This window comes from Cervus canadensis, chromosome X (genome assembly GCF_019320065.1).
Source record: "Cervus canadensis isolate Bull #8, Minnesota chromosome X, ASM1932006v1, whole genome shotgun sequence".
In the NCBI taxonomy this organism is placed as follows: Eukaryota; Metazoa; Chordata; class Mammalia; order Artiodactyla; family Cervidae; genus Cervus; species Cervus canadensis.
In genome coordinates this window covers 38520712-38533260 of record NC_057419.1, presented here as the reverse complement: position 1 = coordinate 38533260, position 12549 = coordinate 38520712, and the positions used below count along the sequence as shown (strand labels likewise).

Genomic DNA, 12549 nt, shown 5'->3' with positions numbered 1-12549 from the left:
TAGGAACCAGATCAATAAGGAGGCCATGGCTGGGGCGTCCCAGGCTTGCTGAAAGCCTGGGGCAGTTTGCCACAATCTTGTGCATGCGGTGCCTGTGGTGCTTGACCGCTCACTCCAGATGCCGCTGGCCTCACCTTCCATGACCGCCACCACCACTGCCACCACAACTCGGTTGATAAATCATCGCCGCCCCAGGTCCGGGGGCCACCCAGATGGCTACATGAGTTCCCCGGATGATGAGGTGTCAGTCTGGGGAGCGGGTTTCTGCCCAGAGTGCAGGGAGCAGACCTGCGTCCCTCAGGCCAACTCCACAGCCCCGCAGGGACCTGGACTGGGCTCCAAGGTGAGGACACTGTGAAGCAGGGAGGATGAGGTTGGAGATGGGTACCCAAACCCTGAGGGATTCAACTCAGAGTGGGAGGTGCTGGAAGCAGGGGTGCCGGTGCTGTGGGGCTGCGAAGACTGGCTTGGCTCCCTGGCCAACAGCAAAGGGGAGGCCCTGCAGCTGGCTGACGAGTCGGTGGCGGCCATCCTGCGGCAACTGAGTGACCCGGACATACTGGGCGTCCGCAGATACCTGTCCTTGGAGAGCTATGCGATCACCGACGTGTCCTCCTTGTGGGCCAACCTCGAGGCGGGTCCCAGATGTCGAGGCATGGTCCCACAGAGATGTGGGGTGGTGGTGCTGGCTGCGGCCCGCCCTCTCCAGGTCGGTGGGGCCGAGGCGGGGCAGGCCTGGGGGAACCCTAAGCGAGGCACTAAGAGTAGGTTGAATGTGGCTGCGGATCGCCAGCGGCCCCCCTTGGAAGGCTAGTTTGGGCTACTGCCTGACTCCGAGTCCTCTGATGAGTTCAGTGAGATAGAGCTGATGAGGGTGAGCATTTATCCCAAACAAGGAGGCCAAGCCAAGTTCAACAGCCTCAAGGATCCCAGGAACACACCCAGACACTTGACTGTCTAAGGCAGGTAGAATCTCCTTCTTAACCGGCCAGGCCCGTTCCTGTCCTCTGTTCTGCGAGGATTCACTTCGGTTGTGGAAAGGCAGGACAGGCAGGGCGATGCAGAGCTGAACATCTTCCCACCTAAGAAAATGCAGAGCGAGCTCTGGGGGAAGGGTGGCTGCCTGCAGAGCTACCAGGGAGTACCAGTATGGCAGCTCCTGCAGCTGCCACTACAGGCAGCCTGCCATGCGTCACTCCTAGGAGGAAGAGAGAGCAGGAGAAGAAATCCCTTGGAGGCGTCTCCAAACCTGCCCTGGGGAGAACCTTCCCTTCCTGGGATCAGCGAACCTCGTCCACTCCCCTGGAACCGTCCCCATTGCCCCCAGTCTCTGGCATTCCGCTGCTTGGGAGGTCCAAGAGGTATCCCTTGGCCCCTTTGGGAACCAAAGAGTCCAATAACATGGGTGCTGGGGCGAAATCTGTGGCCAGGAGGGCCCGGGAAGCCGTGTCAGTGATGGCGGTGGTGGGAGAAGACAACGACACAAATAGAGACCCAGTCACAAAGGGCCAAGCGAGTAGGCCAGGCCCCTCCTCTCTCCCCACTCTTCTCCCTCCCACCCTCCCCAGGACACACGTCTTCACCCGTGCTCCCTCTGTCCGTCCCTCAGGCGTCGTCATTGGGTGCCCCTTGGTCAGTGGGTCATTAGGATGCCAGATTGGGGTCCTTTTACTAGGGACAAACATTAAAGTAGCACTTTGGGTGTGCTGGGCTCAGTTTTCCACCCTTGGGCTGTTTCCAGTCTCCACGAGGTTGGGACTAGAGAGGAAGGGATGGCTGGTAGCTTAATTGTGTCAAGGGGACACCTTAAAAGCTTCACAGAGTGTCAGTGTTTAGATGAATGACTTTCCTGAATCCTACTTCTTAGCTGTTCCCCAAACCTTCTTTCAAGCGGCCCGGGCTTTCTCAGTGCTGCACTGTTGTCCCCCACTCAGCTCTGCCTGCTGGCCTGGGGCCGACTGATGGAGAAAGTGCTAAAGAGATCAGCCTTTCAATTCTCTTCCCATTCCCCTGCCTCAGTCCAGTCCAAAATCACACCTGCTCACACACACACACACACAGACATAGACATATAAATGCACTGGTACACACATACACACATACATTCACACACACACACACATCATTAGTCCAGATTGGTGAAAAATCTTTGTTTTAGCTTCCCACTCACTGGGCATGGCCATCTTCTCCATGGGCACATCATGGAGAACCCAGCAGTGATGACCTCAACATCAGAGACCCCCAAGATCCAGGAAACTCAGAGCCCTTGGCCCTGAACCCGGGAGGAGTCATGCCCAGAGGACCTGAACCCTCAGATGAGTGTCTTGGGTTTTGATATGGGGGGAGGGAACCGGGGGTGAGGGCAGAAACCTCTCTCTCTCTCTCTCCTGGGGGCTCAGCCTTGCTCCTAGGCAGCTTCTTCCATGGGAAACAGGGTGTCAACAGGCCTGGCCCTGGTCCCATCATCCTCTGTGTGGGATTTGTTTGGCAGAGGTGATCAGTGGCGGTGCCCCAACAGCTGCTCTGGCTGTAAACTTGCAGGTTAATAGCTTTTTCTGTGAAGTGCTCTTCACCCACATTGCTCTCCCAGGTGCTGGCTGTGGCTGCAGCTCTGAGAGGCTCGAACCCAGAACCACAGTCTTTGGGGACCACAGTGGTGAAAATGCTGCCCTTGGGGAACAGGGGAGGCAGGCCCATAGAGAAGGTCTAGCCTGCCAGGCAGAGCAGGGGAGGCTTGTCGCCAGCAGATCGAGGTGCTGCCTCACCTCGCATTAGAGTCTGGTTGACCCTTTCCACCTCACTAGGAGCCTGGGAAGCTGGATTGTGTGCCCTTTCCCTCTCAGGTGACCAGGAACCAACTGATCATTCCCCAAGACTGGAAAGGAAGCAGCAGCCACCGGGAATGCTGGACTGTCCTTAGGTAATGCTTCCTCTGGCTCTTGAAATGCACACCCAATCCTCATGGTGGAATCTGGATCCAAGTGCAACTGAAATGTGTGGGCCTCCCCGCCTCGTCCCCATTCCACACCCCTCAGAAGAAGCCCACTCCTGTCCACTGAGAAAAGTCTTTCCCTTGCCATTCTAGACATCTGGCTTTGGGATGGATGGCCCTGGGGAGAGGAGAAAAGGGAAGCAATGGGAGGGCAGTGTATGTAACCTTTTCTCTTCCTCCCATGTCTACTGGCCTAGTGTCTGGTGCTACAGAGAGAAATGGATGACCTTAAAGAGCAATACAGTATCAGGAACCAGGGACAGAGAGCAGCGGGTTCTTAGTGCAGAAGCTGGATGTGCACTTGGGGTGGGGTGGGGTGGGCTGTAGGTGCAGGGGACCTCGTAGGGATCAGCATTCCTGTGGGGAGGAGAACCTATCAAGCATGTCCCTGGAGCATGCAGTGCATGTTTAGCTGGGCGTGCGGACAAGTAGCAAAGTACTGTGTGGACTGCGTGGACACTCTGCCCGACAGATGAGTCCTAGAGAGCTCCTTCTGATAGGACTTGTAGAGATGCCATGTTGATTTTTCCCTTTAACTGCTGCTTGGTGTGGCCTCTAAGGTCCTTGTTAGATTCTTTGTTTTTGAGACAATTTTTGAACTTGAGAGCTGCTGGCACATTTTGGTTCATTTTAGGAAATAACTCCACATTTAACTCAGGTGGTGGGGAGTGGTCAGGCCCAGAGCTCTTTGCATTGGGGCTAGTGGGGGTGGGTTTCAGGTGGCTCCACACAGGGACAAGGGGACAGGCTTCTATATCCCTCTGTCTGGAGCACCTTCTTATGCCTCTCCCTGTTTCAGCCGTCATGCAGCACCTGGCTGACAAGTTCCAGAACCTTTGAAGTGAGTGTTACACACACCATACTGCTTCCCATAGTCCTGGCTCTTGAGCAGCCCTGTGGGCTGGCCCTGGCTTGAGGCTCTTCCCTGACTCTGCTGTTTCACAGGTTGAGCCCAATATCTTTCTTATTTTTTTTATTTTTATTTATTTATTTATTTATTTTATTAGTTGGAGGCTAATTACTTCACAACATTTCAGTGGGTTTTGTCATACATTGATACGAATCAGCCATAGAGTTACACGTATTCCCCATCCCGATCCCCCCTCCCACCTCCCTCTCCACCCGATTCTTCTGGAGCCCAACATCTTTCTGCAAGAGGAGCAGCTGTTACCTTCGGGGCCGGCGAGCTGTGGCCAAGCTTGTTGCCTCTTGTTCTGCCTCCACCAGGGCATCCTCTGCCTCTTGTTTTGCCCCCTCTCTGCCCAGTCTCACAGCAGTTTTTGATTAAAGGACTTCTCATATTCTGTGTTCTGTCCTCTCTCTGGGGGGTGGTGGTTGGGGGAGTTGGGCAAGGCCTGGTGGGGGGCCACTCCATATCAGAGCCTGTTGCAGAACATTACCTCTGGCATCCTGCGGTGGAGACTCTGGGTCAGCCTCTGTACCATCCAGGCCAGCAGGGCAGTGGAGTGCCCCCAGTCTGGGTTCACTGAGGGCCTTGTCTGGCCACATTGGCACATCCTCCCATTCCTCTAAAGGCCCTCTTCTAGTTCTCTAAACACCCTCTTCTGGGATTTGCCGGTTCCCATCCATAGATGACACTCTGCCTCCCTGGTGGAAGGAACTCATGATCCTCTTACAGAGCTCCAACCCATCCTCCTTGCCGGAGTGGATTCATTGTCCTACTTACCCTGACCACTCTCTTTTCTTGTTGGAGCACACTCAATCCCTCCCCTGACTTGCCATTGGTGACCTTGCATGCACGTGTAGTTCAGCAGGTGGAAACAGGCACAGGTGCCCTCATCTCTCCCTTCCCAGGCTCTGCCCTCTCATTGGAGTCCCTACTGCCTGTACCGTTTCCACCACCGCCCCAGTCCCACCTTGAATGCTGGAATCTGCACACAGTCCTCCTCTCCTCTTTAGCCCTCACCCCTGAGACTCAGGCACCAATAGTTTCGCTTCTTCTACTTTGGATTCAGTAAAGGGCTTGGGCATGAAGCCTGGACCCAGTGAGCTGGGGAGCAGGAGGGAAGCTACAGGGAACACAGGAGACAGGCTAGTCTCTGGGCTGGAGGTCAGGTGACGCATCTGTTTGGTGGCAACCTGGGTCAAATTGCACCCTGGCAGTTAGAGATGGATGGTGGAGTCCTTTGTGTTTTCACATCCTCCCTGCCCTAGCCAGCTGACCACCCTCACCTCCAGCCTGAGCCTCTCTATACCCTTGAGTGGAAATGGGCCCATCATGCTCTATGGCAAGTGTGGTTAGTAGGTCTCTGTACTTGCAGGGTACCTGTCAAATACTGTTCCACCAGACCCATGACACAGATCTTCGAACAAATGGTATTTCCCAGAGTATCCCAGCTCAGTATCCCAGACTACTTCTTTAGGGCACATGACAATGAGTCTGAACTCTGTGTTCAGTTTCCCCCTCGCTGGATTAGGGGAGCACTTCCTTTCCCTCAGCCAGCACTCCAGGACTGTGCCAGCCTGAGACTCAGAGAGACCGATCTGTGTTTGAGTGAACTGAGGGTAGGTTCTGCCTGACACCATTCCTGAAAGACCAGGGTTTTATTACACAGAAGGGGGTATGATGCTAGATAGCACATGCAGAGTTGGTGCCTGGACCTCTCTCTGTGTGAATAAAAGTCAGCAAGGATAATGCCCTTGAGGCGAAGGATGTGATTCCAGAAGAAAAGAAAGTAGAGACTGGTCCAGATTCTGTAAGGCATTGAGTGAGCAAAAGCAAGGGTCGGATCTCCAATATTCAAGGGGTGTTGTCACATTCCCAAAATGTAGGAGGGGGATGATGCAAGAGTCACCAAACCTCAGGACAGGGTGTTGGGACTCTCAAGAGTTGGAGTCGTTGGAGGAGGTTCTGGATCCTACCTTGCCATGCTATGATATCCGCCAACTGCTGAGGGTGTGGATGAATGAAAATGGGAAGGGTGGCTCTGGAGAGTACCAGGGACTGCTGCTCATCTTAGAAGCCGGAGACCACCCAACATGAGTTACCTGAGGCAGGGGCAAGAAGGGTGCCATGAGGAAGTGATGTTAGGAGTGACTGAACCTGGACAATGGGGATCACTTCCCCCATATTCTCACGTTGATTCCCTTCCAGGCCTCTTGGAATGAGGCCAGGTGGACAGACTATGTGTGGGTTGGAACAGTAGAGACCTCAGGGTCAGAAAAGAACATGCATGGGACTTCCTCCTTCCACCTAAACCCCTCCCTGAAGCAGGTGGGCTTGATCACTTTGTTTACAGCTGATCTAGTTGTTATTGCCTGGTGATGTAGCCCATCTTGCTGTTGTCCGAGTGAGTAAATTTGGCAGAGGCCTTCCAGGTGAGGTCTCTGCCCACCGAGACATGTAGGTAAGTTGTGCCTGGGGAGAAGTCCAGCACCAGCATCAGCACCACCCTTGGGCAGAGAGGGGCCCGGGACTGTGGTCACCAGGGTGAGGAAGTGGAGAAGCTCATGGAAGTGGAGGTTGGAGGTTGTGAACACAACCCCTTGTTCACTTTTTACCAGGCTCCCTTCCCTCCTCTGAGCACACAGTTCAGACCAACTATCTCACTATAATGCTGCTGGAAACATAGACATCACAGGCCTTGGCTCAGCCGCAAGCCTTCCAGTTCCAGTGCGAAATCTGTGGTAGGGCCTGAGGCATAGGTTAAAGAAATCCATCTGGGCCCCAGGGGGTAGGAGGAATGAAGAAATCCAGCCTCATTCAGTGCACCCTTGTTGCCTTTCCCCTTCAGCCTTGGAGAGCCCTAGGCCCCATCCTGCATGGTTCTGCTACCTGTCCAACTCCAGGGAAGACACTCCCTCCCTATCACACCCCAACCCCACCAGCACCAGCCCAGGTCTACCGCTTTCTCTGGACTATTGAGGGAGACTGGCACAAACAAAGAATTTAGAGTAGGTGAGCCCTGAAGAGAGTGCTGGCTGCGGTGGTCACAGTAATCATGCCCCCAAATGTCCAAGTCCTAATCCCTGCAGTTGGCTTATATGTTCCTTTGCATGATAGCAGTTGGTTAAGCTTGCAGATGCAATAAAGGCTGCTACTCAGCTGACTTAAGGAGGGGACACTCTCACCTCCAATGGGCAGGTCTGGCCAGGCACTCTGGGCCTGCCAGGGTTGCCAGGTGGGCTGTCCCTGTGTGACCCAGGCAGCAGCGTTTGAGTGACTACAGTGTGCTTGTTGTACCTGTGCTTGTGCAATGTTGACGTCCTGGTAAGTACTGCTCAGATGCAGATGGAGGACTTTTACAAAGAAGATTCACTTTCTTTTAAAAGATTTACCCTTTCTATTTCATAAAATAACCCTTCCAAACATAGGAGAGAAATTGCATTGAATTAAGTATGAGTTAAATAGACAACACATATACACATTATAGAGAGTGTAAGCCTTCAATCTGACGAATAGGTAGGTAACAATCAACCCATTTCACTATACTCAGTGACATGTACATTGCATATCCAGGAGTCACCTATATATACTTTTCCCTCACAGAATCCTCATGGATAAGTCTACCTACTGCCTATTCCATTTACTTGACATTCTTGAGGGGGTCAAACTATATATAGAGAAAACAGATGGGGTGTTGCCTGCGTTTGGGGATTGACATAAGGGGTTAAATGACAGAAAACCAGAAGCAATTTTGCAGGTGATGAAGAAGTTTTTTGTTTCAATTGTGGTGGTGGTAACATAGTGTTCCAAAGAACAGCATGGAAAGACAAGAAGGCCTTCTTCAATGAACAGTATAAAACTAGAAGAAAAAACAGAAGGGGAAATTACTAGAGATCTCTTCAAGAAAATTGGAGATATCAAGGGAACATTTTTTCCCAAAGATGGGCACAATAAAGGACAGAAACGGAAGAGAACTAGTGGATGCCGAAGAGATCAAGAAGATATGGAAAGAATATACAGAAGAACTGTACAAAAAAGATCTTAGTGTACTGGATTACTGTGATGGTGTGGTCACCACCCAGAGCAACCTATTCTGGAGAGTGAAGTCAAGGGGGCCTTAGGAAGCACTGCTCTTAATAAAGCTAGTGGATGTGACAGAATTCCAGTAGAACTTCTCAAAACCCTAAAGGATGATGCCATCAAAGTGTTGCATTCAATATGTCAGCAAACCTGGAAGACCTAGCAGTGGCCACAGGACTGGAAAAAGTCAATCCACATCCCAATTCCCAAAAAGAGTAGTACCAAAGAATGTGCTAACCATCGGACAATTGCACTCGTCTGCCATGCTAGTAAGGAAACACTTAAAATCTTGCATGCTAGGCTTCAGCATTATGCGAACCAAGACAATCCAGATGTCCAAGTTGGGTTTAGAAAAGGAAGAGAAACCAGAGATCAAATTGCCAACATTTGCTGGATCATAGAGAAACCAAGGGAATTCCAGGAAAACATTTACCTCTGTTTCATCAACTACGCCAAGGACTTTGTCTGTGTGGATCATGATAAGCTGTGGAAAGCTCTTAGAGAGATGGGAATACCAGACCATCTTACCTGTCTCCTGAGAAACCTGTATGTGGGTCAAGAAGAAACACACACTGTATGGAACAACTGACTGGTTCAGGATTGAGAAAGGAGTATGACAGGGCTGTCTGCTGTCTCCCTGTTTGTTTAATCTGTATGCTGAGCACATCATGAGAAATGCCGGGCTGGATGATTTACAAGCTGGAATCAAGATAGCCAGGAGAAACCTCAACACCCTCAGATATGCAGGTGATACCACTCTAATGGCAGAAAGGGCAGAGGAACTAAAGAGCCTCTTGATGAGGGTGAAGGAGGAGAGTGGAAAAAGCCAGCTTAAAACTAACTATTGAAGGAAAAAAAAAAAGTTCACGGCATCCCACCCCATTCTTCCTGGCAATTAGAGGAGGGGACGGTGGAAATGGTGACAGCTTTCCTCTTCTTGGGCTCTAAAATCACTGCGGATGGTGACTGCAGCCATGAAATCAGAAGACGTTTGCTTCTTGGCAGGAAAGCTACGACAAACCTGGACAGTGTGTTGAAAATCAAAGACATTACTGTGCTGACAAAGATCCATATAGTCAAGGCTATGGTCTTCCCAATGGGCACATAAGGTTGTGAGAGCTGGAGCGTAAAGAAGGCGGAGCACCAAAGAACCAATGCCTTTAAAGTGTGGTGCTGGAGAAGACTCCTGCAAGTCCCTTGGACAGTAAGGAAATCAACCAGTCAATCTTAAGCGGAACCAACCCTGAATCCTCATTGGGAAGGAATGATGCTGAGCTGAAACTCCATTACTTTAGTCATGTGATGTGAACAGCTGACTCATTGGAAAAGTCCCTGATGGTGGGAAAGACTGAGGGCAGAAGGAGAAGAGGGCATCAGAGGATGGGATGGCTGGATGGCATCACCGATGCAATGGACATGAACTTAGGCAAACTTCGGGAGATGGTGAGGGACACGGAGGCCTGGCAAGCTGCAGCCCATGGGGTCGCCAAGAGTCAGACATGACTGGGTAGCTGAACATCAACAACAAACCCATATTCTTGAACAATGATAAAAAGTAGAAATCATCTGCAGCAAAAAACAAAACTGTAGAAAACAGCAAACATGTGGAGGCGAAGTCACTGAAGAAATCAAAGAGTAAATCATAATATAACTATAGGGAAATGAAAGGGAAAACACAAACCCTATGGAAGGCAGCAAAAGCAGTTCTAAGAGGGAATTTTGTAGCAATACAATCTTACCTCAGGAAACACGAAAAATCTCAAATAAACAACAAAACCTTACACCTAAAGCAATGAGAGGAAAAGGAACAAATAAAATGGAAAGTTAGCAGAAGGGAAGAAATCAAAGATGAGAGCAGAGATATATGCAATAGACATTAAGAAAGCAATAGTTGAGATCAATGAAACTACTTTGGCCACCTGATGTGAAGAACTGACTCACTGGAAAAGACCATGATGCTGGGAAAGACTGAAGGTGAGAGGAGAAGGGGACGACAGAGGATGAGATGATTGGAGAACATCACTGACGAGATGGACAGGAGTTTGAGTAAGCTCCAGGAGTTGGTGATGGACAGGGAAGCCTGGCATGCTGCAGTCCATGGGGTTTCAAATAGTCGGACACACCTGAGTGACTGAACTGAAGTGAATAAAACTAAAAGCTGGTTCTTTGAGAGGATAAGCAAAATTGATAGACTTTTTGCCAGACCCATCAGGAATAAAAGGGAGAGGGTTAAATTCAATAAAATTAGACATGGAGAAGTAAGTTGCAACTAACATCACAGAAATACACAGGATTGTAAGAGAATACAGGAAGCAAGTATTTGCCAATGAAAGGACAACTTAGAAGAAATGGACCAATTATTAGAGTGGTACAATTTTCCCAATTTTCCAAGTATGAACCAGGAAGAAATAGAAAATACAAAGAAACACATCATATGTACTGAAATTGAAACTCTGATTTAAAATTTTCCAGAAAACAGAAGGCCAGGACCAGATGACCTCAGAGGCAAATTCCGTCAGGCATTTAGTGAAGACTCAATAACTATACTTTGGAAACTATTCCAAAAACTTGCAGAGGAAAGAACACTCCCCAAACTCATCCTATGAGGCCACCGTCACCCTGATACCACAAGCAGACAAACATACCACCAAAAAAGAAAGTTACAGGGCAATATCAATGATGAACATAGGCACAAAATTCTCAACCAAACAGTAGCAAACCAATTCCAGCAAGACATTAAAAGGACCACACAACATGATCAAGTGGGATTCATCCAAGTGATGCAAGAATTTTTCAATATCCACAAATCCATAGATCTCAATAGATGCAGAGAAAGCTTTAGAAAAGAGTCCGACATCCATTTGTGATAATAACTCTCCAGAAAGTGGGCACAGACGGACCCTATCTGAACATAAAAAAGGCCACATTTGACAAACCTACCGATAACATCAGACTCAATGTTAAAAAGAAGAAAGCATTTCTTCTAAGATCAGGAAGAAGAGAAGGATGGCCACTCTCACCACTTTTATTCAATATAGTTATGGAAGATCTAACCACAGCAATCAGAGAAAAAGAAATAAAAGAATCCAAGTTGGAAAGGAAATAAAGGTGTCACCGCTTGCAGTTTGCATGATACTGTGCATAGAAAATCCTAAAGATGCTGCCAGAAAACTATTAGAGCTCATCGATGAATTCAGTAAAACTGCAGGATACAAAATGAATGCACAGAAATCTCTTGCATTTTCACATGCTAACAATGAAATTTCAGAAAGAGAAATTAAATAAACAATCCCCTTTACCATCACATCAAAAAGAATAAAATGCCAAGGAATAAACCTAAGGAGACCAAAGAGCTGTACTCACAAATCTATAAGATGCATGCACCCCAATGTTGATTGCAGCACTATTTACAACTGCCAAGACACGGTAGCTACCTAAATATCCATCGACAGAGGAATGGATAAAGAATATGTGGTACATATATACAGCGGAATATTACTTAACCATAAAAAGAATGAAATAACGCCACTTGGGGCAACATGGATGGACGTAGTGATTGCCATACTGAGTGAAGAAAGTCAGAAAGAGAAAGACAAATGTCCCTTACATGTGGAACCTAAAAAACTGTACAAATGAACTTATTAACAAAATGGAAACAGACTTTGAAAACTTATGAATACCAAAAGGGAAAGGCAGAGGTAGGGAAGGGATAAAGATCCTAATCTATAACATCCTAATGAAAGATGTTGACGATGACGTAAACAGATGGAAAGAAATATCATATTCTTGTGAGGCCAAGCATTTACAACTAGCCTCTGCTTTACATTTCCTAAGGAAGGAGGCAAGTGGGCTTGAGTCCAGGTATTTACAGTCAGTCTCCGGCTTGCACTTTGAAATAGAACGAATAAGAGTAACTGGGTAAAGAGTCAGGCTTTGTCTCCTGAGGACACTTTAAGATAACAGCTCTGGCAGAGACAGAGGGGCTACTCTCTGTTTGAGTAAAAGATCAAGAGGTCACATATGTCCCATTCTCAGGGCTGGAGAGACACTGCACATGGGCAGAAAGGCTCCTTGGGGGTCAAAAATAAAGGGGCCCCACCCCATAATAAGTGATGCAACGTCTCCCTCATAGGTCTCCGGGCTGGCATGCATCTGGGAATAGAGTTGCTCATGCATGTTGGGGAGGGTCCTAGGACAGGTCAGGTGTGAGAAAAGAAACAAGTTAACTGGCCAAACGTAAACAAAGACCCAAAAGGACTGTCCTATAAACATGACTTAACTGCCCCTTACTGCACTGCTCCTCAGTAGGACAGATGCCCACACCTTTTCTCTCCAAGTGTGTATCATTGCCTTCTCTGTCTTAACTAAACAAACTGTTTCTCTGTGTGCTCTCCTACTTGTTGTGCTGTGTCTCTAACAATTAACTCTGTACCTGGTTTTTTGTTTTTTTTTTTTTTACAGATTTTGCCTCCTTGAGAAATGCATTTTTCAAAGGGGCAAACTTAAAGCCACAGCTCACTGCTGCCTCTCTGACATCACTTGGATTGGAAGAATCAATACTGGAAGAATG

At 48.8% G+C, this 12549-nt stretch overlaps 1 pseudogene; it reads left to right on the top strand.

Moving 5' to 3' along the window:
• The first annotated feature begins 220 nt into the window (after positions 1-220).
• LOC122435524 lies at positions 221-3832 on the top strand (annotated as a pseudogene).
• Positions 3833-12549: the final 8717 nt, after the last annotated feature.